Source organism: Chelonoidis abingdonii, chromosome 7, assembly GCF_003597395.2.
Source record: "Chelonoidis abingdonii isolate Lonesome George chromosome 7, CheloAbing_2.0, whole genome shotgun sequence".
NCBI lineage: Eukaryota > Metazoa > Chordata > Testudines > Testudinidae > Chelonoidis > Chelonoidis abingdonii.
Window position 1 is genome coordinate 44,737,483 of NC_133775.1, and position 25,675 is coordinate 44,763,157.

Consider the following 25,675-nt stretch of genomic DNA (forward strand, 5'->3'; position numbering starts at 1 on the left):
AAAGCAGCTATATGAAGTGATGGGAGCTTTCAGAAGTGGAACAATAGACACTACTTTTAATTTAACAGAAAGTGGCATTTCATCTGTTAGCCTTGCTGGTGAACTTGTTAGTAATGTGATGTGTCACATAGGTTACACTGAAATCATGCAGTGCACCCCAAGGATCAAATATTGCTTCTCACTGAAAATGTAAGAAGGTTTCACTGTAAATTCCCATTTCAATTCATAAGCTCTATAATGGTTTTCCAGTTGAAAAATATCAGTGTCCAGTACATAGTGATTGGTCTTAGTATGAAAACTTTCATATTGACCAGAAATTAAACATTTAAGGGTCATGTATAGTCACGACATCCTGGGTCATGTCACTTTATTCCAACATAACATGGACTCTTGTGTCTTATAGTAACAATTCAGTCTCCCATGATGTAATTTTACTGTTGTAGCTAATCTGCCAAAAGTAGCTTGAAGTGGCTTTTAACATAAACAAACAATAGACATATAATTAACGACCCCTGTGTTATAGTGGAATGAAAGCCTTGTGGGAGATTGCTGTGCCACAAGGGATCCTGTGAAGGACATTATTTGATTACACAATTTAGTAGCACAAATGCTTTAGTTGGTGTTCTGGACAAGTGTGCTTACATTTTATGATCATTTTCAAGTTGTAAAGAGATCTAGTGAAATGAGCAAAACATGAAGGCACTTTACATGCATTAGTTTATTGTAACAGATGTACCTGCCCCATCAATTAAGCACAGTTAGTGTAAATACTTTTTTACATAGTCTATTACATTTTTGGAAGTAGAATTGGAATTCCATGGTGAAAGAGCTATGCAGTGGTTTTTACCGTGCTATATGCACTGGATTTACATATTGCTATGTTTATAACAGTTCTGTTGCTGCCAGAAGATTCTCTTACATTTAAGAACTGATAGATGGAGTTTTAATTATAGTCAGGTAAGCCATTTCAGACGAGATAATAGTCTGCTAAAACTGAGCCTAGTTTGTGGGCTGAACTGAAGCCTAAATACTTTGCTAAGTACTCCCAATACTGATCTCTTCAAGGTCCCAATCATAGCATCATGGGGAGTGGATGTTATCCTTGCTGAAATCTATCTCAGGACATCAGCAAGCACAGTACTAATGTCTGGACTAGCTGTTATCTTCAGAATCCCTTGACACCTAGTGCATTTGAGTGGATCCAGTACATTCTGGGATGCTTCTCGCATGGGAAAATCCTGGAGTACACAAGATTTCAACAGAGCAGCTGTCCAGAGAGCTGTTCTAGACAACATTCGCAGTTTTTAAATCTCTCATAAAAAGAAGATCTGTTAGGGGTCATGGATAAGAAATTGAGGGTCAAGGAAAGGAAAGGATGGGGTCAGGGAAGATGCATATGTTTATGCAGGGATCAGAGGCAGAGAGAAAAGATTCCGATAAACGAGAAAATTCTGTGGATCTTCTGAACTTCACCCAGTCACTTGTCATAGAATGTTATAATGGCTGCTCTGAAAGGAAACTTTTGGGGAACTAAAAATATATTGTGAATTATTGCACCAGTTCACTTCCATAGGCATTTGATACTTGATGTTAAAAATGCCATTGACTTTAAAACTAAGATGTCTGAGTTTTGTTAAACAGAAAAATCTTCTTTTAAAAGAACACTGTTAGGCACACAATATAGTTAATCATAAAACAAAAACAAAACAAAGACCCCAAACTCTTACAAAATTCATGAGCAATAGCAAAGTTTCCATGATTTTTAAAATTCTACTAGAAATAGAGTTTTTTTTTAAATTATATTCCCCTTCATTAATTGCAAACCAAACATGGCAGCATTATGCTAGTGCATGAGACCTAGAAGGGAAATTAATTAAAAGCTAACACGCACTTCACAACTGAACTCAGATGAATGCAAAAAGTGAAAAAAGTGCATTTTATTTTTCTTCCTTTTTTTTCCCCCCCTTTATTTTAGTAGTGTGAGGGGATGGTAGGCAAGGATGTTTTTGAAAAACTGGCAGAGGATCTCTATGCAGTTTAATGGCAGAAGATGAATAGAATAATCTTAAGAAGTTATCACTAAAGATATGTTTGACATTTTAAAAAAAATTCTTTGGATTCAATCAAGTTTAAACAACAAACAGAACTATGGAGTAGGTTTCAGTTTAAGGCTGCTATTTTGATTCCCAGGGATGGCTCACGTAGATGCTCACAAATAAGATTAAATGTCCCAATTTCAGAATTAAATGAACACTTTTTAAAATAATACTATAATAAAATATTTTAATCTAGAAATGATTGTTTCAGACTTGCATTTTATTATTTAAAGAGGCTTTAACAGTCCATTTTAATGAACAAACATGTTAGTATAGTGGATTGTAACATCTACTGTGGTAATAAGACTTGACAGGGTGTTCATTGTTGTACCACAATTGGCTTGGGTGTCTTGTGAGGCACAAGGCCAAAGGCCAACTGCTTTCAACTAACGAAGATTGAATGTAGACCAATGCATGCCCTGTAGCATTTTCTTGCAAAATACTACCTTATTCCAGGTGTAGAATGGATTAAAGTTCTAAAGTGAAACAAGATGGGCAAGAGGTATTTAAAATTATTTCAGCCACTCTTCAAAGAGTTAGGTGCATGTCATGTTAGTGCGATTGCAGCATCATAGTCATTTAGCTATACCTCAGCAGAAGCCAAATCAGATCCACTTGATTTCTTGATGAATCAGTCTCTAATTAGAGTAACATTTTTCAGTGGAATAAACCTTAAAATGGATATAATCTGCGTTAATTATGAAAATGACATTATATGCTACACTGCTTGGAAAAAGTGAAAAATTGCATTCACACACACAAAAAATGGAATTTTACCTTCTCTGAAAAATCTGATTTACAAAAATAGTTTCTCACTGAATTGTAAGATTTATGAACTCATGCAACAAGTTTGGCTGCATCAGTCTGGTTACTATATTGACTTTACTCAGGAGAAAGTACTGTGCCAAAAGGACCTTGCCAAAAGAAAAAAATAAATAAGAGAGCAAAGTCTGTGGTTCTGTATTTAACAAAGCTCCCTTCCCATGTGAATAAATGACTATGCTTCCCTTAAAGCATACAAGCGACTGATCAGCAAAAAGACGGGTGAGGGAGGAAGAGGGCAAAACATACTGCTTGAGTGAGTGGAGAATCTCTATTCACAGAAACAGCAACATAGGCAACAAAGGGGTCACCTTGAGTTTTGTTTTGTCCACCCAGAAGCTTTACAATAAAAGCCAAATACTTGTGAATAACAATTGTTGAAACATCCCTGAGACACTGCCCATGAGAAAAGCGGTTTCTGAAAGGAAACAAAAAACAAAAACAAAACAAAAAAAAAAACACAAACACCACAAAAAGCCAACCAGCGAATAATATAGGGAGGGGATGTTTTCTAGTTCTTTAAAGGAAAATATTTTGGCCAAGATCCAATGTCTGGAATTGTCATATTCTTTTTCCTATACAAGATTTTTCTTTGTGGCTATTCCCCTCTACTGGCTGCTTGTCTAGTTAGCAAAGATAGAGGTGACATTTGAGGGAGGAAGGATTGCGGCGAATTCAGGCTACACATGCATGTTTAAATTTGGTATGTTAGTTCATCTGGATTTACCCCCGGCAGCAGTAACAAGAATAAAAGGAGAAGCTATTTCTGACTCCCTCACTGCCCAGAAGGGACAAGGCCTGTGGCTATGTTGTCACAACCTTGCAGCACCTCATTTCTTCTTTCCCTGTCAATTGGCAACCATCAGGTTGACGAGCCAGCCTCCCCATCGGCTGGTTTGTCTCTGTGCTGACCATGAGGGAACACACAAGCAGGGGTACAGCCTCTCTTCCCTCATCTTTTACATAGAGTTTTTTCCTACCTGAATTTCCACATATGGCAGGGGTATTTATTCTTTCCAGCACTGGAATTTGGGTTGGACCTGAAAAAACAATGTTCATTTTCCTCTGTTCCTTATGAGCTCCAGCCTACCACTATTACTGGCGTCAGCCAATGGACCAAGTTCAGTGAGAGTTTTATGAGGTTCCCCCTGACACTCCTCCTAAACAAGTTCTCTCACTCCCTATTTACAATGAATGAGTGGAAACAGATTCTAGGCAGCCAGCAGCCTTCTCTACTTCACAAGTAGAGCCCAGCTGCTTGTACTGAGACTTGTGCATAGTTCTACTCATCTTCCTCAATTTTTTTTTTTTTCCAGTGAGCCCAACTCCGAAATATCAGGCACTTTACAAAAGCTAACCAGTTGTCACAACATTTGTCTGGCAGGTATGCATCCTCCACCTGTTATTTTCCAGATGAGAAGCCTAAAAGCTTAAGATTGGAAATTTTGGCCTTGAGTGTCTAAAATTACGTACTCAATTCTATATTTAGGCACCTAAATGAATGGCCTGATTTTCAGAGGTGCCAAGCACCCCCTGGCTTCTACTGATGTTCCATATTTACTCTGAGCACCCAAATATGGCCTTTGGTGCCTAACAGACTTGCAGGATTCAAAATGTTGACCTAAGTGACTTAATGCAGGCTAAAAGGACTCAGCAGGTAACATCAGGGATTGAAAGCAGAAGTTAGTTGTGAAATGGTTGGGGATCCCATTGGCCAAATAATCAAGGGATGTGGGGCAATGGATTTCATGGGCCTGAAACACAAGCATTGTTCAGCTGTGGGAGAGAATCATTAAATAACCTGCAAGTGGTAGTAAAGATTCACAATGGGAAGCTTTCAACTCTAGCAGTGGTTTTACACGTTCAGGGCTATCTTCACAAGGGAGAAGGACAGAAACAGACTAATAGAAATTGAAATTAGAGTGGACATTTTGAAGCTCCCCAAAACTGCAGTCTGGCTCTGCCTTCCATGGATTGGATTAAAATAAACAAAACAAAAAAAAAATCGACACTAGTACATATGGTCACAGGTGGATGAAAGTTCTCAGAGTCAGGTATTTGCATTGGAAGACATACAAACCTGGACTTGCTGGCTCACAGATGCGCTGGTTTGGGTTCTTCACTTAAGATTATAGAGAAGGGGGCTTCTTGCAAGGGCTGCCCAACCTTAGTTGTTTGCAGATAATTGCAAGTTGATAAAAGCTGTAGGCAATCTCACTATAAAAATCAATGGATATGGAGAAACCCTTTCCCTAAAATAAGGGTCTACAAAAATGGACCCTTAACATAAATACCTGAATAAAAATAGTTGTAATGCGATTAGAAACTTGTGAGTTCATATTTTGAAGCTGGATGCACTTTTACTTCCCCTTTACAGTACTTAGTCCCTTTTTATAGCAAAGCAGCATCTCACTGAATGATTAAAAGTAAAGCACATCTTTCTGCTTGTGGGTAAATGTGTCTTGCTAGGAACTTCACAAGTTGTGTTATCCTCTGAAAAAAGTACACAAATTAACTAAAAATCCTAAAGAGTAATCTGAAAGGGTAAGATAAGGGTTTGATCAAAGGTCATGGAAGTCATAGGAGTCTTCTTATTTATCCCAGTGAGCTTTTTATCAGACCCTAAAATAAGCCACCGTCATATTTTTTGGCAGAGAAAGTTACAGTACGGGATTATACTGCCACTTCCAAATAACAACATTTTTTAAAAATCGTGACATGTACTAGGTACCAATGGAGCTTCACTTCAACTTTGGAATACTTGTGGTTGCAGAGTCAAGATATTAATGTGTCAGTAGCAGAAGTTGGCACAGCTGTCTTTTTAGCATCGAGTTAGTTAATCTTTTACATATTTGATTAATCAGGAATATTCTTTATTTTACACTCCTGTTATTTGTTATTCTTGCTACATCCTCTCTTTGGCACATATGCCACATCAATTTACACCTGACTTAGCTTGTGGCACCATTAATATTTTAAAATTGGACTGCAATGCCTGCATCTCAGTGTAGTGCTGGGGGAGGGGCAGGCAAATCAAAAAAAGTTTTAAAAACATCATGCAAGCTCTGTGAAACATAGGTGCTACAGACTGAATAGCGAACATAAAGCTTAAGCTCAATGCAATGTTGCCTGCTGATTCCATAAACAACAAACAAAGCCTTTGAGTAAGCTTGAGTGAGTTCTCCCTGTGGTCTGAGAACTTGCTAACCCTAGACAAATTATATTCAATATGTAAAAGTCTCATTATCAGAGATCTCTGATTAAAGAAACTGAATTTGTGCCATTATATTCAGTGAAGGATTAACTACTATAGTCAGTTACCTGAAGGGAGGAAGAAAATTTAACTCTTTCACAGTGCACTTCACCCAGAATCATTTTCAAAGATAACCAATTATTACGATTTCTAGGAAGCAAGTAATTCCAATGCAATGCCATAACAAAAATGCCATCCCTCAACAATAGAAGTGTGTGCCTGGAGTTATGCAAGAAGTGGTTAAATACCTAATAGGGGTAATAAGAAGGCAACTGAATTTATAAATAGTCAGGGAGAAGGCCATTTACTGTATTTACTTTTTCCATTTAACCTTTTCCTACATGGCTTCCATTTTCTATTGCAATATTCATTCTAATGATAGTAGACATTTAACTGTACTAAGAATCCCATATTTGCATTAAGTAGTACCTTTCTCTACAAGTAGTTCCACTTGAAACCAGCAAGACTACTTGCAGAGTAGATTATTAATGAATATGAGTGAAGTTTGCAGAATATACCTCTTAACTGGAAAAATTCAAAGGTGCATTTATTGAATTGGGGCTTGGACTGCTTTCTAAATACTTAGGTATGTGTGTGTAGTCCCATTGAGCTTAATGGACCTATTCACATGCATAAAGTTAGTCACGTGTTCAAGTACCTTGTTGAATTGGGTCCTTGGTCAGTAATAGACTGTTTCCACCCTGTTCCGATATGGCTAGGTAAGGATAGTGACAATGTAAACAATATGAGCCTGCACGTCAAGGGGGGCGAGGGAGTGGGAGACACACACAAGGTAATATTTCTTTTGGTTAAGGATGAAAGTATTGGGTTGGTAAAAAAAAAAAAAAAAAAAAAAAAAAACACAACCAAAAAACCCAACACATTAGGATGCTTTCTTTGAATCAACTGAATTCCTTCCAAAATGCCTTATGGAGTGGCTGTTTAGTATTCGTCTCCATACTCTGTACAGCAATGGCTGTTAATCTAAAATGGGAAAACAACATAGTTCTATGAGCAGGCTTATTTTTGCCTATCTGCCTTAGCATTTTCTGAACAAAAAATATACAATTCTAGCAGTTAAGTTAAATAGCTAACACTATAAAAACACAGGAATTTATAGCCTAGCGTACCTAAGAATCAGTGAAACCACATCACTGCTCTTCTGTTTTCAAGGTCAGTGTTAAGATAACACACAGTACATATTATACAATTGTATAGTATAGGAGACAGGTAGCAGACTGAGCCGTAATTCAGGGAGCTTGGCCCTGAGCTCCTAGCATAAATACTGAGAGTTAACTTTGCCTATACCTTCCATTGTGTAGTTAACGTATTCATTCGCTGCTAGCCCCCAGCAAACAAAACCCAGAACAGGGAGGGGAAATGCCTGAGCTATATTCAGATCTCAAGCTTACCAATTCAAATCTGGAGTTACTCCATAAATTTTAATAGTGCAATGAAATTAAAGTTTGCCAATTTTGGTTGGATGCATTCCTGGAGATTTCATCACATGACAATCTTTAATTCCTGGAGACTCCAGGCCAATCCTGGAGGCTTGGCAACTGTAAATGAAATAAGTAGAGTTGCTCTGGTTTTATATCAGCATAAATGAGATCAGAGTGTAGGCCATTTTGTTGTTTAGGTCTCTAGAAATGCACAGAAAATGGGGTTGGTATTTACTGGATGGATTTCTACCATATTCTGAAAAGTTACCTTTGACATGAAAGTCACTGTTCAAAAATATAAAATGTAATTAGAAAAAACAAAAACTCCTAGCTTTTCTTCAAGTTCTCTTTCATTTCTTATCTTCCTAAACGTATGCGTGTGTGTGTCACGCACGCACACACAGTTTGTTCCAGGAAATGTGTAAAATGCCTTCTGGTAACTTTTAAATGAACATGAAAATCTCTTTGAATTCAAAAGGTTTCAAATAACGACAAAAGAGAAGTGTGCTTGGACTATTAAATAAAAATAAACTAAGGTCAGGAATCACTCTCCATAATTAAAATTAATTATCTTTTCTTTCAAACTTCAGTTTTCTATGACATAACTGCATTAGGCTTGAACAAGGCTTTAATGTGCTGAACAGTAATCTTTTCCTGTACACTAATACCAACAGACCTAAGCTACATTTCTTAGCAAAGATCTAACATTTCTGGGTACACGTTACTCTTGCAGTTTCATTTGTCAGTAAAACCTTGTTTACTTGCTTCCTGTTATTAATTATGGGAAACAGGATCCCTGCAAACTATAAGAGAGGCTCTTTTAACTCCTGTCTAGACTTTTCAAGGCAAACTGTAGATGAGTCTTTTAATGTTTGTGCAGAGCCAGAGACTGCAAAAAATATATTGTTACCTCACACAGCTGAAGACTGCTTATCTCGCTCTCACACACAAAAAAACCCTTAAATCACTGCAGCTCATACCCTTATTATTAGGCACTGAAGTAGCATTTTCTTTCATAGTTGGAGACTTTCTTCATCTGTCACACTGATTAATTAACAGCTCACAGTATGAGCTCTGAGCTTCAATAGCCTACTGAAAGCGAAAGAGAAAGATCAACATTAAATATTCCATAAAATGCTGAAAAGCAAAAATGCTCCCTTAATATGAAGGGATCTCATACAAAAAACTAGCCTAATTTCTGTTTTGTTAGATCACATGCATGCTAATATCACACAAGGAGCTGAAAGATGTATTGGGGAGGAATAGTTAGGAGAAAAACTGCAGTAGACTTTAAAAAAATATATTTAAATCAGGCTATGTTTGCTCAGAGGAAATGGGGGCCTAGAATACCAACCCTACACTAATGGAACAGTTCTCACCAGTGCTGTAAGAGCTAGTATTAACCTACTAGAAAAACAAGCCTATAACACAACAAAAGTTCACACACCAAGATCTAGGGGAAACAGATTTGCAGAGTCTCAACCTACAGCTCACAAAACATTTACACATTTGTGGGTTCTCGCTCTCCCTTCCCTAAACTGTTCCTGTCTGGCAGTTATTTTAAGAGTTCGACTTTCACCAGCTATGAGCTCTCTCTCCCCTTTTCTAAGGCCCTCCAATAGTGCTGAGTGGACAGAAATTACAGATGCAAGAAAAGCTGACAAATGACTAAGGCCCCTCCCCAAGTGCCTCAGACAGTCAAAGCTCCTGCCAAAACATGCCTGAAAGCTAGTGAGGAGACAAAGACACAAAGATTCCATTTTCTCAGTGAAAATAGATTTCATGTGTAGAACACCAATGAGAATAATAGGACACTGACACATGCTTGTATTTTCAGAAGCAAAAATAGGAGTGAATATTCCAAGGACGACTGAAATTATATTTGATTATACAGCAAACCCAACGAATGTTGTTTAACCCAATAATCTTTTCAGACTGCAAAATGGAGTGATAGTCTAAAGAATGTGTTTCAATAATAAAAAGCCTGGGGTTCAACAGAATCCAACTTGATCCTACACTGCTGACTTACTTAGAATAATCTTTGCTATAGTACATATGCGATTAGAACAAAGCAAATTTAAAAGGCTATCTTTCTCAAATGTTTGGTGAGGTATTAAAAACACTCACAAAAGGTTTGATACTATTAAAAAAGACTCCCCCACCGCCCCAGCATGTGTCATTACTAGAACTTCAGGGAGTTTAAATCCCTGACACCCAAGCCTCTGCAACCTTGCAAGCTTTGCCTAGTAAGTTCATTTTGTCTTATTAGGATCCGTGGTTGGCATTCGTCAATGAGCTGGATCTGGTCCGCCTTGGAGCTGCACAAATCAGTAGAGAGTTGGATGCATAGTAGTGAGGTGTAAGAGAGAGAAAGAGCATGATTTCTCTTTGAAAAGAGTTCGTTCATCAGGAAATTGGGGTGAGGCTGAGCAACTGGGAAAGGGGAAAGTTTGAGTGTTCAAATTCCTGATTAATTTAAATTAAAGAAGAATATTTACACTAAAATACACTAGGTTAAGTGATTTTTTAAAAAGCTGATCCCACTCCTTTATCACTTAATAGCACAAGTAGTTATGATTAAAGGAAGTGTATAAGTTCCCCTCAGGCTGACAATTTTGGAGATCTTTGTTGAGGGAAGTGAGGATGTATGCAAGGGCTCGCTCATTAGTAGGATTTTTCCAAATGCTTGTAGCTCTGATTACTGTTCAACATGCAGAACTCTTGCAAAGCATCTGCTTATAATAGCCCCCTTTTTTCTTTTACACAGGATGCCTACATGACTGCTGCTATTTGATATTCCCTCCCAGTCCAGTAAACCAGCAGACTTTCAGCAGAAACATTAGGACTTACGATATGATTAACAGGTTAAAAATGTATTTAGTAATTAACTACCTGTTGTGGTAATAGACTAAGAAATAGCACTGGAGATATTTTAATATTTATAATATTTTAAATACACATTCAGCCCTCTCTCCCCTTCCCAGGTGTACCAAAAGGAGTCAATGTAGAGCAGGTTTCAGACTTCAGGCTAGATGATGACTGCCACAAGCCCTGCGTAAGGCATGGCACGTAGCTGTGGCACCCCATGATCAGCACAAGGAAGGAACTTTTTGCCTTTCAAGCAATCCCTTCCCTTCTTCTCCCTGGCTTGTACCACAAGCTATTAGGATATGCCCAGGAGGACTCTGCTGTGAGGACCAGCAGATTGTGAAGGCCAGAATCAACTTTCCACTCATTCCCTACCCCTTCCGTGTGCATACAGGTGTGCAACAGTATCTCCAGCATACCCAGATCCAGGGGCTAGGCAGGCCATGCTGGGATGTAAGGGAAGTTCTTAGTCCCCTTATTGCCCAGTGTAGACCATGTTGTACTCGAGTCTTCACCGTTTACCTATTTCTTTACCAGGGTAAATTTTAGAAACATAGCCCTTATGAGATTTGAATCCCTCCAACAGCCAACAATAAAACACTAAGCAAACATCATTTGTGTTACACTAAGTGTGAGAAAGTTACTCAAGAACAATAAGCGAACAATAGAAAATAGTGCTGAGAGATACTTAATGCTTGTCAAACACAGGCAGGCACAGTCCCAACCCCATAAGAATCAAAGAAAGGTTAAAGATGGGGAAGAGGGATGCAACATGGAAGCAAAGTGAACAGTGAGGAAAAGCACGTTGGATTAGCTACGGATTTATTAGTTTTTTTAAAAGATATAAAACTAAAAAATTTCCTCCCCAAGTCCTTCCCCCAGCTTCTCAATCACTATAGACACTCTTCAGCCCCTAGTCACTTAGATCCCTAACCTGGCTGTCATCTTCATCTTGAACCTCTCCTTAGAGATTTGCATCCAGGCAGCATCTCAGGGCTTGTCCACATGGAAACTTAGTGTACAGCAAGCTGAGGTGTGAACTTACTAGTTGTTTCACTGCAGAATTTTTAGTGCATGGCAGCAGGATCAACATGACGACTTAGTTGGCAGCAGACTAGTGTGGGTAGATTTACATCCTGCCTTGCTGCATGCGATGAGTAGGTCTACACTCTATCGTAAATCTGGGTCTGCAGGACCCGAGTTTGTGGACTTGTTTCTCCAAACTGACACTTGAGTGTCCACACTGCATTGTAACACCGGGTTCATAATTGCTGGGCCTGAGTCTCACAACCTTGGTAACGCCTCATACTGCACTACTCACATTGTCTGACCCAACTCTGTGGCTTGACCTGTGTCGATTACTGCAAGAAGACAGGGTTGGGCTTGAGTCATAGTGGGATTCTGGTTCTGACCCACACCCCAAGCAGCATTCTAGAACCGGCATTCTGAGTTTTTGCTGATCCATGTGTGGACAGAAGGGTAGGGGCTGGGCTCCAACCTGAGCCAGAGCCTCCGCTTATTGTGCAGTTTGGACATACTGCAAGTCTCAGTGTAAAGCAGGGGTAGGCAACATATGGCACATGTGCCAAAGGTGGCACGCGAGCTGATTTTCAGTAGCACTCACACTGCCTGGGTCCTGGCCACTGGTCCAGGGGGCTCTGCATTTTAATTTAGTTTTCAATGAAGCTTCTTAAACATTTTTAAAAACTTATTTACTTTACAGACAACAATAGTTTGGTTATATATTATAGACAAGAGACCTTCTAAAAATGTTAAAATGTATTACTGGCCTGTGAAACCTTAAATTAGAGAGTGAATAAATGAAAACTCGGCACACCACTTCTGAAATGTTGCTGACCCTGGTGTAGAGAAACTCTACACGTGTTCTGCATCACATCTTTAAGATAGCTTTTTCTGTCTACCCACACAGCTACAAATATCACCCAGGCCCTCATCATCTTAATTACTGCCACATTCTTTTCACCAGCCTTGACGAATGCACTCTTTCCCCACTCGTAACCATTCAAAATGCCACTGTTCTTCTAGCTCAGGGGTCAGCAAACTTTTTGGCCCCAAGGGCCACATCTGGGTATGGAAATTGTATGGTGAGATATGAATGCTAACAAACTTTGGGGTTGGGGTATGAGAAGGAACGAGGGCTCCGGGCTCTAGGGTGGGGCCAGAAATGAGGTGTTCAGGTGTGGGAAGGGGGCTCCGGGTTGCAGTGCAGGTGTGGAGGGTGAGGGATCTGGGGTGCAGGAGGGTGCTCCGGGCTGGGACCAAGGGGTTTGGAGGGCAGGATGGGGATCAGGGCTGAGGCAAGAGGGTTGGGGCGCGGGAGAGGATCAAGGGAGCAGGCTCTGGGTGGTGCTTATCTCAATCAGCTCCTGGAAGCAGCGGCACATCCACCCTCTGGCTCCTACGCAGAGGCACAATCAGGAGACTCTGTGCGCTACTCTGTCTGCAGGCTCTGCCCCTGCAGCTCCTACTAGCCATGGTTGCCAGCCAATGGGAGCTGTAGGAGTGGTGCTTGGGACAGGGGCAGCGTGTGGAGCCCTCTGGCTGCCCCTCCACATAGGCACTGGAGAGGGACATGCTAGAGCTGGGCAAGCCCCGGACCCTGCTCCCTGGCAGGAGCTCGGGGACCAGATTAAAACATCTGAAGGGCCAGATGAGGCCCCCAGGCCATAATTTTCCCACTTCTGTTCTAGTTCATTACTTCAACCATGCCACCTCCACCAGTTTACTGTTGTTCACACCAAACACAAGCTGCTGCTTTTCCCTTCCTATCCTCTCGCTACTTATTGTCTCTCCTAGGCTATCAAGAAGTTGACAACCACATCTGCTCAGCCAAAGATGGCAGCCTTATTGTCCCCTTCTTACATTTTCAAACAAGCACCTTTGTGCTTTCTCCTATAATGATCTGCACCCATGGTAAGAGCTCTCTGTAAACATCCACAAAGCCCTTTCATTATCCTCTTTTAAATCCCTCTTTGAAACTCTGTTGCTGTGATGTTAAATTTACAGTTAGGGAGCTAGCGTGCTGAGACCACTGGCTATCATTTGTTTTCCTTTGTCTGTCTGTATCCTGATGTCTCATCTTAGTCTTAGATCATAAATTCTTGGGGCAAGGACCATGTTTTTTGTTCTGTTTGTTCACCACCTAGCACAGCTCCTAGGCACTATCACAATACAATACACAATTTACTCTGCTCTGTCTTCCCTCCGCCATAGAAGACCTTGGATTTCTCCCACAGCAGTCAGACTCATTCCAGTATCCCTACATCCCTTCCTCTTTTTAATGTTCAATCCCTTCAAACCAGGCAGAGTGACATGCTTAATTTACATGCAAAGATAAAATAAAGGCGATAACTTGTGTGACAATGTTCCTCCTCTAACTTGATGGGTCCTGCACTTATTGGCAGATTTGCTTGCCTCAGAGATCTTCCCTTCTGGTGGAACCCACAGTCCGAATCAACTCCTCTTGTGTCTGATCAGGAGTTGGGAGGTTTTGGGGGAACTCGGGCCCATCCTCTACTCCGGGTTCCAGCCCAGGGACCTGTGGATTGCAACTGTCTATAGTACCTCCTGTAACAGCTGCATGACAGCTACAACTCCCTGGGCTACTTCTCCATGGCCTCCTCCAAACACCTCCTTTATCCTCACCACAGGTCCTTCCTCCTGGTGTCTGATAACACTTGTACTACTCAGTCCTCCAGCAGCACACCCACTCACTTTCAGCTCCTTGCACCTCTTGCTCTCAGCTCCTCACACAGGCACCACAAACTGAAGTGAGCTCCTTTTTAAACCCAGGTGCCCTGATTAGCCTGCCTTAATTGATTCTAGCAGCTTCTTGATTAAAACACCTGCAGCCAATCAGCCTGTCTGCCTTAATTGTTTCCAGAAAGCTCCTGATTGTTCTGGAACCTTCCCTGTTACTTTACCAGGGAAAGGGGACCTACTTATCCTGGGGCTAATATATCTGCCTTCAATCACTCTCCTGTACACATCTGGCTTGAACCTGTCACACTTGGCTAGTTTCCCATTCCAGTGCAAAAGTAGTGGGCTGTCAGAAGTAGCAGTAGCTTTGTGGACCAACTCTGGAAGCTACTGCAAGAGCAGGGGGCAGGCAGCATGGAAGAAAGCAGATAAACAAAGTGTGGAAGCAGGCATTGTTGACTGGGTGAAAGAGACAGGGAATAGAGCACGAAATAAGAAACAAGATAAGATTTGTAAGCAGGAGAGGTAGAGCTATGCTTTATCTACTACAATTTAGTAAGCTCACTCCTCTGATAAACAATACAAAATAAAACATTTTGAGAGGATAGTTAGCTCAAGGAAGTAGATGACAAACATTGCACATTAAACAGACCCACAAATAGTTCCCCTTAAATAGGCATATGCTGATTGCTTCTCCCATTGAGGCAACACTTTGTATTTATGTTCAAATGTTTTATATAAAAAAGGCTACTTCTCACATCAGCCCCTTAATATTATTCCTATCTATAAAAGCAACAATTGAGAATTCAGTCTTATATTCTTGTCTTGAATTCTTCCTAATGTGTCTGAATCTGTTGCAACGGTCACAAATCCTGGCAATAGATGCTACAGAGTGAGCAAAGCAGAGATATTCAACCTCTACTCTGAAGTGACTTGCTTATAGACAGTTATAAATTGGTCAGACCTTTGGGATAAAATTTATTAACATTAATGGGGATTGCATGATTAAATCACTGTGCATTGCACTAAACTTTTAGTTGTTAATGTTACTTCAACAATGGGATTTCGGGTGATTTAATTTCCTGTTTTTGTTATAATAGTAAGAAAGGCATGCAAGATTTTTCAAAGCCATCTAGAGGACTTAAACATCTTCTTCCATTAATTTCAATAGAATGTGTGTGTCTAAATCTCCTAGATGGCTTTGAAAATCTCAACCAAAAACATCTCCCATGGAACCAGTATGAGAATTAACTCCACAGATTTTAATAGCCTGTGAAGTTTATGCTATTGTAGTACTTCTTGGATTATGAAAACTCTTTAAAAAGCAACACACTCCATCAGAAAATAAATATTGGAATTTTGTTTGTTTTACCATAACAGTTCAATAAGAAAAAATTTTAAAAAAACAGTTTAATAAAGTGGATTTTTGACAGAGAAACTCAAGTGCTTGTTAATGGACTCTGTTCTAGAGGCATACCATTCTGGCAAAAATTTCAAATCTGCACACCAAAAGTGAGGCTCCTTTAGGAATCCCAGAACTAAGAACTAGGCATCCAACTCCCACTGAATTTCAATAGGAGTTAGGCATCTAACTCCCTTAGGCTCTTTTGAACATTCCAGGCTAAACGTCTAAGTCTGTATTAAGGCATCAAGATGGAAACATGGCCTGATTTTCAAAAGCGTAAAGATTCTGCAGCTTCTATTGACTTCAACAGGATTTAAGGGGGCTCAGTTTTGGTTTTTTTGGATAATCGGGCTATTTCTATTTAGCTGTTTAATGGCTTGTCTTCATTACCAAGCTAAATTAGCGCAGCTGCACTGACATAGCACATCTGGTGAAGACGCACTATGCCGATGGGAGAGCGCTCTCCTGTTGCATAATTAGTCCACCTCAGTGAGAGGCAGAAGTTACATCAGCGGGAGACTGTTTCCCGTTGACATAAACCGTTGTCCACACTGCCTTAAGTTGGCCTAACTTACGTTGCTCTGGGGGGTGGCTTTTTCACACCCCAAGTGACGTAAGTTACACAGACTTAAGCAGTAGTGTCACAACAAGCCCGAGATGTGTACTTGGGGTTAGGCTCTCAAGACTGAAAAGTCTGGCCATAGTGTGCATAGCAAAACTGTACTATGAAAAATAGCACTACACATAGTTTAGCATTTTTAAAATGACCAACAAAAAAGGGGATCTTGACACATTGGTGACTAGCACCACTTAGTTCAAAACAGACAAAAACAAACCCATCCCTCATTTTGATGGAATTTTTGTTTCCCCTCAATAATAGAACTATTCAACAAAACCAGCAAAAAGTGTAGAAATACAAAATAGTAACCAGCTGTTTGCAACCTTACTGAAAACTAAACAATTACATTTTATTAAAGTTTCTCTCAGTTCAAAACTTTGCCTACTTAGTTTTACCCAAAGCAAACTGTCAGCCAAACAGAAATTATTATTCTTATGTCAAGTGGTTTAAGTTATTATAATATATGAATAAAAACAACTCTGTTAGAGATTTAAACATTAGTGGTCCCTGCTATACTGATGTCAGGATCATTTTTCAGCTGATATATTTAAGAAGTCCTGAGCTATCACATAAAACCTCGTTTCTTTGTCTTCCAGAGGAATCGGAGCAGAATTGCAGACCAACAAATGAAGTGAGCTGAAGGCAATTTGACCAAATGTTTTCTGTGTGAATTCCACAGAGGCTGATGAAGCATGTTATCAGGTCTCCAAGGTACAGCACAGACATTAGTCTGTTGTGCCATAAAATTAAGGAATTATTAGAGTAAGCTATTTTCTTGACCTAGATGAAAATAACAGGAATACAGAGAAGTCTTGTACTCTGCACTGAAGTGTATCTTTCCTAACTGACGCTTACTAACATGTTATTAAACATATGCCAGCTCTGCCAAATAATCAGGAAATGCAGGCACCCGAGCACAAGGGCAGAGACTGGCTTTTAAGAAGCTCCACCTGTCTCATGCAGAGTGCAACATAGTGTTTGAATGATAGACAAAAAGGACCAAGATGAAAGTGATTTCAAAGCAATCCTGTAAGCCTTTTTGCAGGAATCAAAATAATATAGAGACTGAAATAAATGGACAAGAGTTTGAAATAGGCTATAAAATATCATGGCAAATTTTAAATTTATTTTGTAGAAAAGGATCAAGTAAATGATGCCTCCTAATAAGGCACATGACAATCTCAATTATGAGAATCATTATTCTAGGCACTGTGTGCTGTTTTATATTCCCAGCAGGATGTTTTTCATCTCATCAAGAGTTTCCAAGGCTGTCTAGTGTTTCTGTATATGCAAAACATATTTGAGCTTCACTCCCTCCCCACGTCCCCAGCCCAAAGCTTCACTAATTAAAAAAGCCCTGTCAAGTGGGTAGACATACTGGAATTAGAGGATTATAGGTAAGAGGAATGAAATGAAGGGTTGAAAGCTATAATTTCTCTTTCTGTGGTAGCAGCAGAAGTAGCTGTTATAGACAGGCAAGTTAAAAAAAGTGTCTGCCTTGGCTAGCAAGCTTTGTAATATCTTGTTCCCCAACAGAAAGTCATCCGAACCTCACTTGTAAGATGCAATAACTGCTGGGTTGTCTCTTTCTCCCTCTTCCCATTTCTCTCATCTCATGAAAGCACTACACCCTCCGGCTGATTTCCTTCCGGTCCTTGCTTACTGATTCCACTCCTTCCATTCCCTCACCATTTTTGTCCTGCTGCGTTAACAGTAATTCCTAGGCCTTTGACTAGTGTTCCATGCTGGGAGCTGCTAGCAAACAAAGAGAACACTTTTAAAAAGGAGAGAAATTGAAATGAAGAGGGGAGAAACAACCATGGTTCTATCCATTTTTGTATACACAGTTACGATTGTGTATAAATAATCTCTCACATTGAACAATGTTAACTTTTTTTCTCCCATCGCAAAATTGGTTGACCGGACAGATAACCACGATAGTGAAAATTCCCTCTCAAAAGTTCTTTAGGAAAAAGACAAAATTACTAATGTGCATGTAAGAAATATGGTAAAGTAATTATCTATTTGTAGCTGAATGTTTTCCGACAGAATGGGGGCTTCCTGTCTCCCCAATCCATTTTCCAGTCTATTTACTCTGAATCTCACAGAAAAAGTTGCTGTATTATCTTTAAAACTACTTGTCACGTGATGGTGTGTGTGTTATTCTCTAGTACTGCAATTGCTTGAAGCTCTGTGGGATACTGCACCCAAAGAAAGGTGAACCACTGGAAAAAAACAAAAAACAAAAAACAAAAAAAAAACAAACCACACATACATATGTGAAAGGCTCAGACTTTGGCCCAGATTCTTAGTTCTGCACCAGCTGCAGATTCCCCCAGAACATGGGAAATCGTGGCTACCCATTTAGGACAGTTTTCAGGCTCCTTGCACAGCAGAGCCAGGATTTGTCCCCTTTTGTGCCTGCGTGTTTAGATTGTGACATCATCCCATCTGTCTAGTCAATTTATGTGTGGGGGTCTGCAGTCAAAACAAATTTATCACCTCAGATTTGCTATTGGTGTGTTGCCTAGGAGCTGGGATTTCAAACATTGCTGTAGCTTTTGATTCTGTTGTTGTCATCAACGATAGTGCTGCCTTATATGGTGTCTTTCATCGCAGGGTCGCAAAAGCATCATTATGAACATTAAGGAAATCAATCTTATAGAGGAGCTGTGAGGCAAGTAGTGTATCCATTTTATGGATGAAAAACGGAGTCACAGAGGTTAAGTGATCTGTCCTGGGTCATACAGTGAATTAGTGACAGCAAAGCTAGCACTTCAGGTCCGACTGAACATTCGTATGTGCCCTCCTCCTTCACTGCTAACATCAATTTGTTGTCCACTCTTCTGCATAGGGCCAAACTAAGAGCATGGGAGATTAGCAAAGTGATCCTGTAGGCTACACCCCAAAGCTAGTCAAGTCTCATTTTACAGAGAAAATACAGGTTTGGCAAAGGTCTTTAGGTTCTTCCCACAGATCCTGCTTCATAAACTGGACCTGGCTGTGTGTTCCTTTCAAGTCTAGTGATTAGCTGACATTTAGCATCGGTTTAATAATTTCCAACCTATCTTCATAAGAAAGAGGGCAAGGAATTTAAGAAGGGAAATTGTATTTTTGCATTTCTACTTCCATCACATTACAGGGGTCCAGGACCTTGTAGTGGGTAGTAAGTGGGGGCAGGAAGAGGAAAAGGATGGCTCCCAAGAGCCAGAGCAAGGAACTGGACCCAGGAGTCATGGCTTCCACACCAGTGTTCTGTTCACTAAACACTTAACTGCAGCTTTTGACTAGCAGTGCTGATTTTTGTTCGTATTTTGTCTTTCAATCTCATCCTCTAAAGAATGTAGTTTTTAGAGAGAGGATTACATTTTGGGCCTGTCAAATTTAGCAGCATTCCTTTAACAAACTCCATTAGCACTATTTAAAAATATATCTTTCATATATACACTAGTGATGCACTCACCCAATGGTAGAGAGAGGGAAGGAGAGAGAGAGACAGGGCACAGAAAACCCTTTAGTTCTTGTAGCATAAGCAAGTGGATTAATTGAAATCAAAACCTTTCAGAATCAAGGCCTGCAACTGACTGCATGTAGGAGTACCCTTGCACTCACATCGAGCCCCATGGAGAGTCAGTACATGGAGAACAATTGCCAGATCAGGGCTAAAGTCAGAAGAATATATATTCCAGCCTTAAGGTCAAACTCAGTCCTCAAACAACAACATTTGCACATGATCTATTTAATTTGCCTTTAAAAAAAAAAAAAAAAAAAAGTATTTTAAAGTTTTTTTATAATTTTAAAGTTTATAAAAATGCTTTTTATTCCACTGCAAACAGATGGTACAAATCTATTGATTAGTATAATTTTTTAAATGAAGATAAAGAGACTTTCATTCAGCTTTTAAAAATGAAGAATAATTTTGAATGCCGAATAAAAATATCAAATTTTAGCCACAGTGGAACAAGTCTACATAATAAAGTCCATACATGAGGAACATGGGAAAATAAGCAACCAGTTGATCACACAAATCTTAAAACTAGCCTCTTATATTGCTCAAGTAATTTAGTAGGAGCGCCTTCAATGATATATTAAAACTAGAGGCTACTGTTGACTTCTATACTGAATGCAAACTCTGAAAAAAGAGAAAGGCCTACAAGGCCTATTAATAAAAACCTCTTCAGTAATGAAGCTGTTAATAAATAAAATTATGGATTAATATTTCAGCAATAGACCAGAGAAAAATCTAGCAAAAGCTCCTAAAATACCAGTGAGATAGCTTAAAGCCAACCCCCTTTCATTTAGAGGCTAGCCTTAAAAGCCAATCACTACGTGTTATACCAATGTGTGCAGTTATAATGGATTTCAACAGATAAAAAAGTCTATATACTCTGACGCTTTGATCAGAGGATGCTTACCAACAATGAGCCTTAAGAAGAAGTAACACTAACAGGATTACTGTGGATAATAAAAAGAAAGAAACAGAATGCACAATTATTGTAAAGTAAGGGGCATTATCTGATGTGATAGCTGCCACTGAAGAAAACCACCACAGATGACAAAGACCTGAATCATAAAAAACAGTAAATGCCAGCCTATTTTTCTCTGTTACATTGAATTGCATTAGACGACACCTGTGACTGACTCATTTGTATTGATTTTTTTTTTTTAAATCAAGGTATCTATGATTGAAAATAAGAGTGATAAAAAAAAATTTGTGTCAACATCTGGAGGGATTGGATGTAGCTGTTCATCACCTGTGAACTTATGATAAAGCAGCCAATACCACGTAATATTGACCCATAGAAACAGGTGAAAACAAAACCAAGTGGGACCCCCCCCCCCCCAAAAATGAAAGTTAACTCATGGTTGAATGGAGCAGAAACAGAAAGCCCTTTCCACACAGCAGAATGTACTGAAAGCTGCTAGCAGATCTACAGCAGACCTTGGACATTACTACCTTATATTAGGTACTGCATGCACTTATGCTGTACTAGCTGTTTTCAACAGTATCCAAAGCAGACTAAGGTCCAACCAAAGCCAAACATCTGGAGGTCATGACAGCCTCTCAAGAGAACATTTCAGTGCTGTGAGTTTGTCAAGAGACAAACTTATTGAGAAGATTAAACATACACTAAAAAGAAACTGAACCACAGCCATCTTCTCAACTACCTGTGAATCAGAAAGATCAGAGAAAGTGTGGAAAGTAATTAGATCCTTGTTAGAAAACTGATCCATTAAAGGGAATAAAGTAGAATGGTAGTGTTCTTCAATCACGCTGGAAACTCACCTTAAAGGTAGGTAACAGGCAAGTCAGTTCCTGAGGCTATTTCTTCTGGCCACAGTTGACACATAAGGGTCCACAAATGCCTCCACAGAGGATATTTTAGTGACTAGAGAGAGAAAAACATGTTGATTACAAAGAATTAGTGTATGGAAACAAGGCATGGTTCATGAAAAAATCCTGGGGGAGGGAAGGCCATTAAGAAAAAAAAAAGCTGTATTCAAGTATACGTGACAAACTAGAGAGATTAAAAATATTTAAGAGAGGCCATATTGTATCATTTACAATGGACCTCCAGTTCCACTTCCAACAGATGCTATAATACTGTTTGGACGGGGATTAAGATAAGAACCAAAAGCCAGTAGAAATATTATTTTTTTCTTTTCTCTGCTAGGACTTTTAAGCAGAGAGAAATGGGGTGGTTGAAAGGAGCCAGAGAAAAATTCTTTTTTCTTGTTATCTCTTGTTGCTCAGTCTGGCTTGCATATTAAACAAGGAACTATTAAGGTTTGACAAAGGGTCTTTTTGTAAAAAAGAACAGAACTCCGACTGAGTCAAAACACACATGCAAAATAAGTGGTTTTTTGTTTAAATTTAACATTTGAAAAGATTGACTAACAAAAAAAAAAAATGAACAGCCTTATCAGAAAAGAATACAATTAAAACATTCCAGCAAACTACCACATGTAAATACAAAAAAAACCAATATAAGCTATTGTCTTTCTCTTTGTACTTACAACTTGGAACAGAAATTAGAAAGCCTGGAGAGATAAAGTGATCCCCTCAAAGACTAGAGAGCAAAGAGACGAACAAAGAACACACACCCAAAACTCTCCCTCCCTTAAGATCTGAAAAAATCTGTTTCCTGATGGTCCTCTGGTCAGGTGTTTGGTTCCCTTTGTTAACCTTTACAGGTAAAAGAACAATTAATCCTTAGCTATCTGTTTTAATGACAATAGCAAAAGTGGGCAATTCAGCATGTACGGTAGCCATCCCCACCCAAGCACATCTTGATCTGTTTGAGAAAAAGCAGCCCATCATACTGACTAAGACAATGCTATTCTAATTTTGCTAAGGTGCAAAGAGCCATTCAGAAAGAATAATAGCACAGGGGCATATACACATGTTGCAAAAATGGAATCATGAGAATTTCTATCCAACAAAATTCCATGGAACAAAACCTGGACTTTTTTCCCCCAACACGCATCTGAAACAAAAAACATACCATGGCTTGTTCAATTGTTTTTATTTTCATCTCTCTCTCTCACACACACACACACACACACACACACACTCTAAACATTGTGGAAACTACAAGCTCTAGGTCAAATATTTGTTTGTTACTGAATGACAAGCATTGGACTTGTATGTTAAAATTTCATGTCCTGGTGCAAATGTGATTTCCCTCCCTGTCCCCCTCTTTCTCTCATCCTTATTTGAATGAGAAAAATGGTGTTTTCTATAAGTTCATTTTAAGAAATTCTAAAATTAAAGTAGCTTGCAATACAAGTAACAGAGGTTGTACCTTTGGAACAAACAGCATAGCGTGATTAAAGTTTTTGACATAACTAGAGCACATTGAATAGGATGAAAAAAAAAATACAGAAATATTCAAAACAAGGCTAATCATTTTCGCTTGCCTGAATCCTACCCAAGCTTTCTTCCATAAGATAACTATTAATATCATCATTATTTGCCTTAATCTGTGTTAGGTTTATTATTGTGGTAACATCAGTTACACTATGCTGTTCTATTGCTTCATTAAATGTGTTCATAAAGCCTGTGCACATAGATTTACGCAGGCACCTAAATAGCATTAATAGAAACTGCGTGTAGAAATCCCTTCCGTCTCAAGTGAAGAACAGACCACATTGTGCAAGAGGAAAAAAAACAAAAACAAAGCACATCATCCATAAATAAGTGTACAATGATGGATGACCACAGATCTCAAAAGACTGTTGCAAATCTGAAATATTCACTAGCTATGCATAGAACATTAATTTTATAGCACAGAGAATGGTGATTTGGAGTTTCATGCTACTTTGAAAACTTGATATAATCAAATAATTCAATTAATTTTGAATAGTGATGATACATCTGACTTCCCACCCCCCATATCCTCTGTTTTAATGAATCGTGACATTTTGCTTTTAAAGAGCATGGGATAAAATCCTTGCTGAAGAAGGGCCACAGAAGGCACAAAATGCAACAGAACCATTATAGTGCCACTGCATGAAGTGGGAAAGAGGCCAGGTAGGAGAACTCCACCCCCTTTGTTTCTCACACACAGAGCCAAGCTCCATCATAATTAACTCCAGAGGAGTGCAGGAAAGGGAAGGTTGCAGGCAGATCATGTTGTGAGAAGGGTGAGGTTAATAAGTCTGAAAACTGCCCAGATTTTCAGCCACAAGACACAGTGGGCTCTGGCCACTAATATAGCCTGGTGGCCTGAGTAATGGCCACAGATTATCTGCATGGGTGTCTGGTGCTGTAGCCTCAGACTGAAGGCAGCTATAATCCTCTATCCTGACTACTTCTGCATTTACTGGAGATTTGAAGAGGCCATGGATTTGGGGATTTCATCCTGTGCACTTTTCTGCAAAAGATGACAGCCATATATTAACAAAATACAAATTGTGTACAAATAATACACAAGAGTTGGGGTTGCAATGTGAGGGCCCTCCCAATGTGCTAAGCACTTTGCAAACACTCAGTGAGATCCATCTCTGCCCTAAAGAGTTTTTAGGTTAACTAGACAAGACAAAAGGTGGGAGGGGAAAAACAGAGGCACAGAAAGGTGAAGTGACTTGGCCAAGGCCACACAGTAAGCCTGTGGCAGAGCCAAGAACAGAACCCAGGAGCCCTGAGTCCTTGATCAGTGGCCTATCCAATAAGCCACACTGCCTTTGAAAAGTGATGTTTGGTTTACGTCTGAAAACACGGCACAGTTAACAGAAAAGGAGAATGGTCTGAAAATAGTCTGAATTGAAAAGGCCTGAGTTTGGAGAGTATGGTAACCTGGCAGCTCTCCCCCATCCTCTCTTTGTTTGGGCTAGCAAGTGGCTGTAAGGAGTTAGAATTTAGATAGGAGGTTATTTATCAAATAGACATTTCTCCTCAGGCAGAGGAAGCTAGAGCAAATGGGGTTTTAAAGGAAAATGGAAGCCCAGTAATACAACATTTCCAGAACTTTATTAACCCTGCCTCCCTTTCAAAATAATAAAGATACAGATGGAGAGGCCAGTTTATTGGAAAGGTCAAAGATAGGACGAGGGCCTATTATTTACACAGGATCAAGTTTATTGCAACTTGTGGCAATAGATCAACAGAAAAAGACAGCAAAAGGGAAGAAGTGCGCTGGGGTTTTAGTTCCCAGTTTGGTCACCTCACCAGGGTGCTTGTTGTATTGCCTGAAGTTCAGCTAGCCTGTGGGAAAAGTACAAGGGAAGAGAAGCAGATCCTTCTCCCTGTAAAGCTGAGTCTAAAATGGCCAAATCCTGAAACTTGGTGAGCTCCCTCAATTCCCATGGAAACCAAGTATGACAAGGAGGTGTTCAGCACCTTTCAGGATTAACCTCATGAGGCAGTGGGAGCACCACTACCCAACTAAGGGCTACTACTTTGGAGGAGTAACCATATGAAACAGAAAAAGAAATCAATTCTCCCTTGGAGCTATTAACCTGATATTGAGCATTCTTTCACAGAGCTGTTGAAACAGAATCATTTGGTGTCTTGGCAACTTTGGTTTGATGAGTTGCTTTAGTTCAGATAAACAGGAATAAGAAACCCTAAGACATGATACCAAGTCACCCACCCTAGACTGACACACACAGGAATAGTATATGCAGATCTCCATTCTCCTATGTAAAAAGCAGATTCCACTTCGTCATGGCAGTTTTATCCCAGACCTCAACTAGGATGCTCAGAGTCCTCGGATGTGTACACAAAGCAGGGAGAAGACTGTCCGTCCTGTCTAGACCGTCCGTCCTGTCTGGGGACAAATCATATTCCCCAATGAAACAGTCCCAGAAAATACACAATACACCACAAAGAGAAATTCACTAAGATTCATCCCTTTAACCTCCCTCCGTGAGTTCTCCCATCAGAGGAGCAATGAGACTCATTTAAAAAAAAAAAATTCAAAAAACCCCCGGATGAGGGTTTGAGTT

At 39.6% G+C, this 25,675-nt stretch overlaps 1 long non-coding RNA gene across 1 annotated transcript in view; it reads left to right on the top strand.

Moving 5' to 3' along the window:
* LOC116820798 (uncharacterized) overlaps positions 1–25,675 on the top strand; it is an 80,289-nt gene that overhangs the window by 23,303 nt on the left and 31,311 nt on the right. The window contains exon 4 of the long non-coding RNA XR_012656260.1: positions 16,822–16,936. This is a non-coding gene — a long non-coding RNA (uncharacterized LOC116820798). The remainder of the gene's footprint in view (positions 1–16,821; positions 16,937–25,675) is intronic.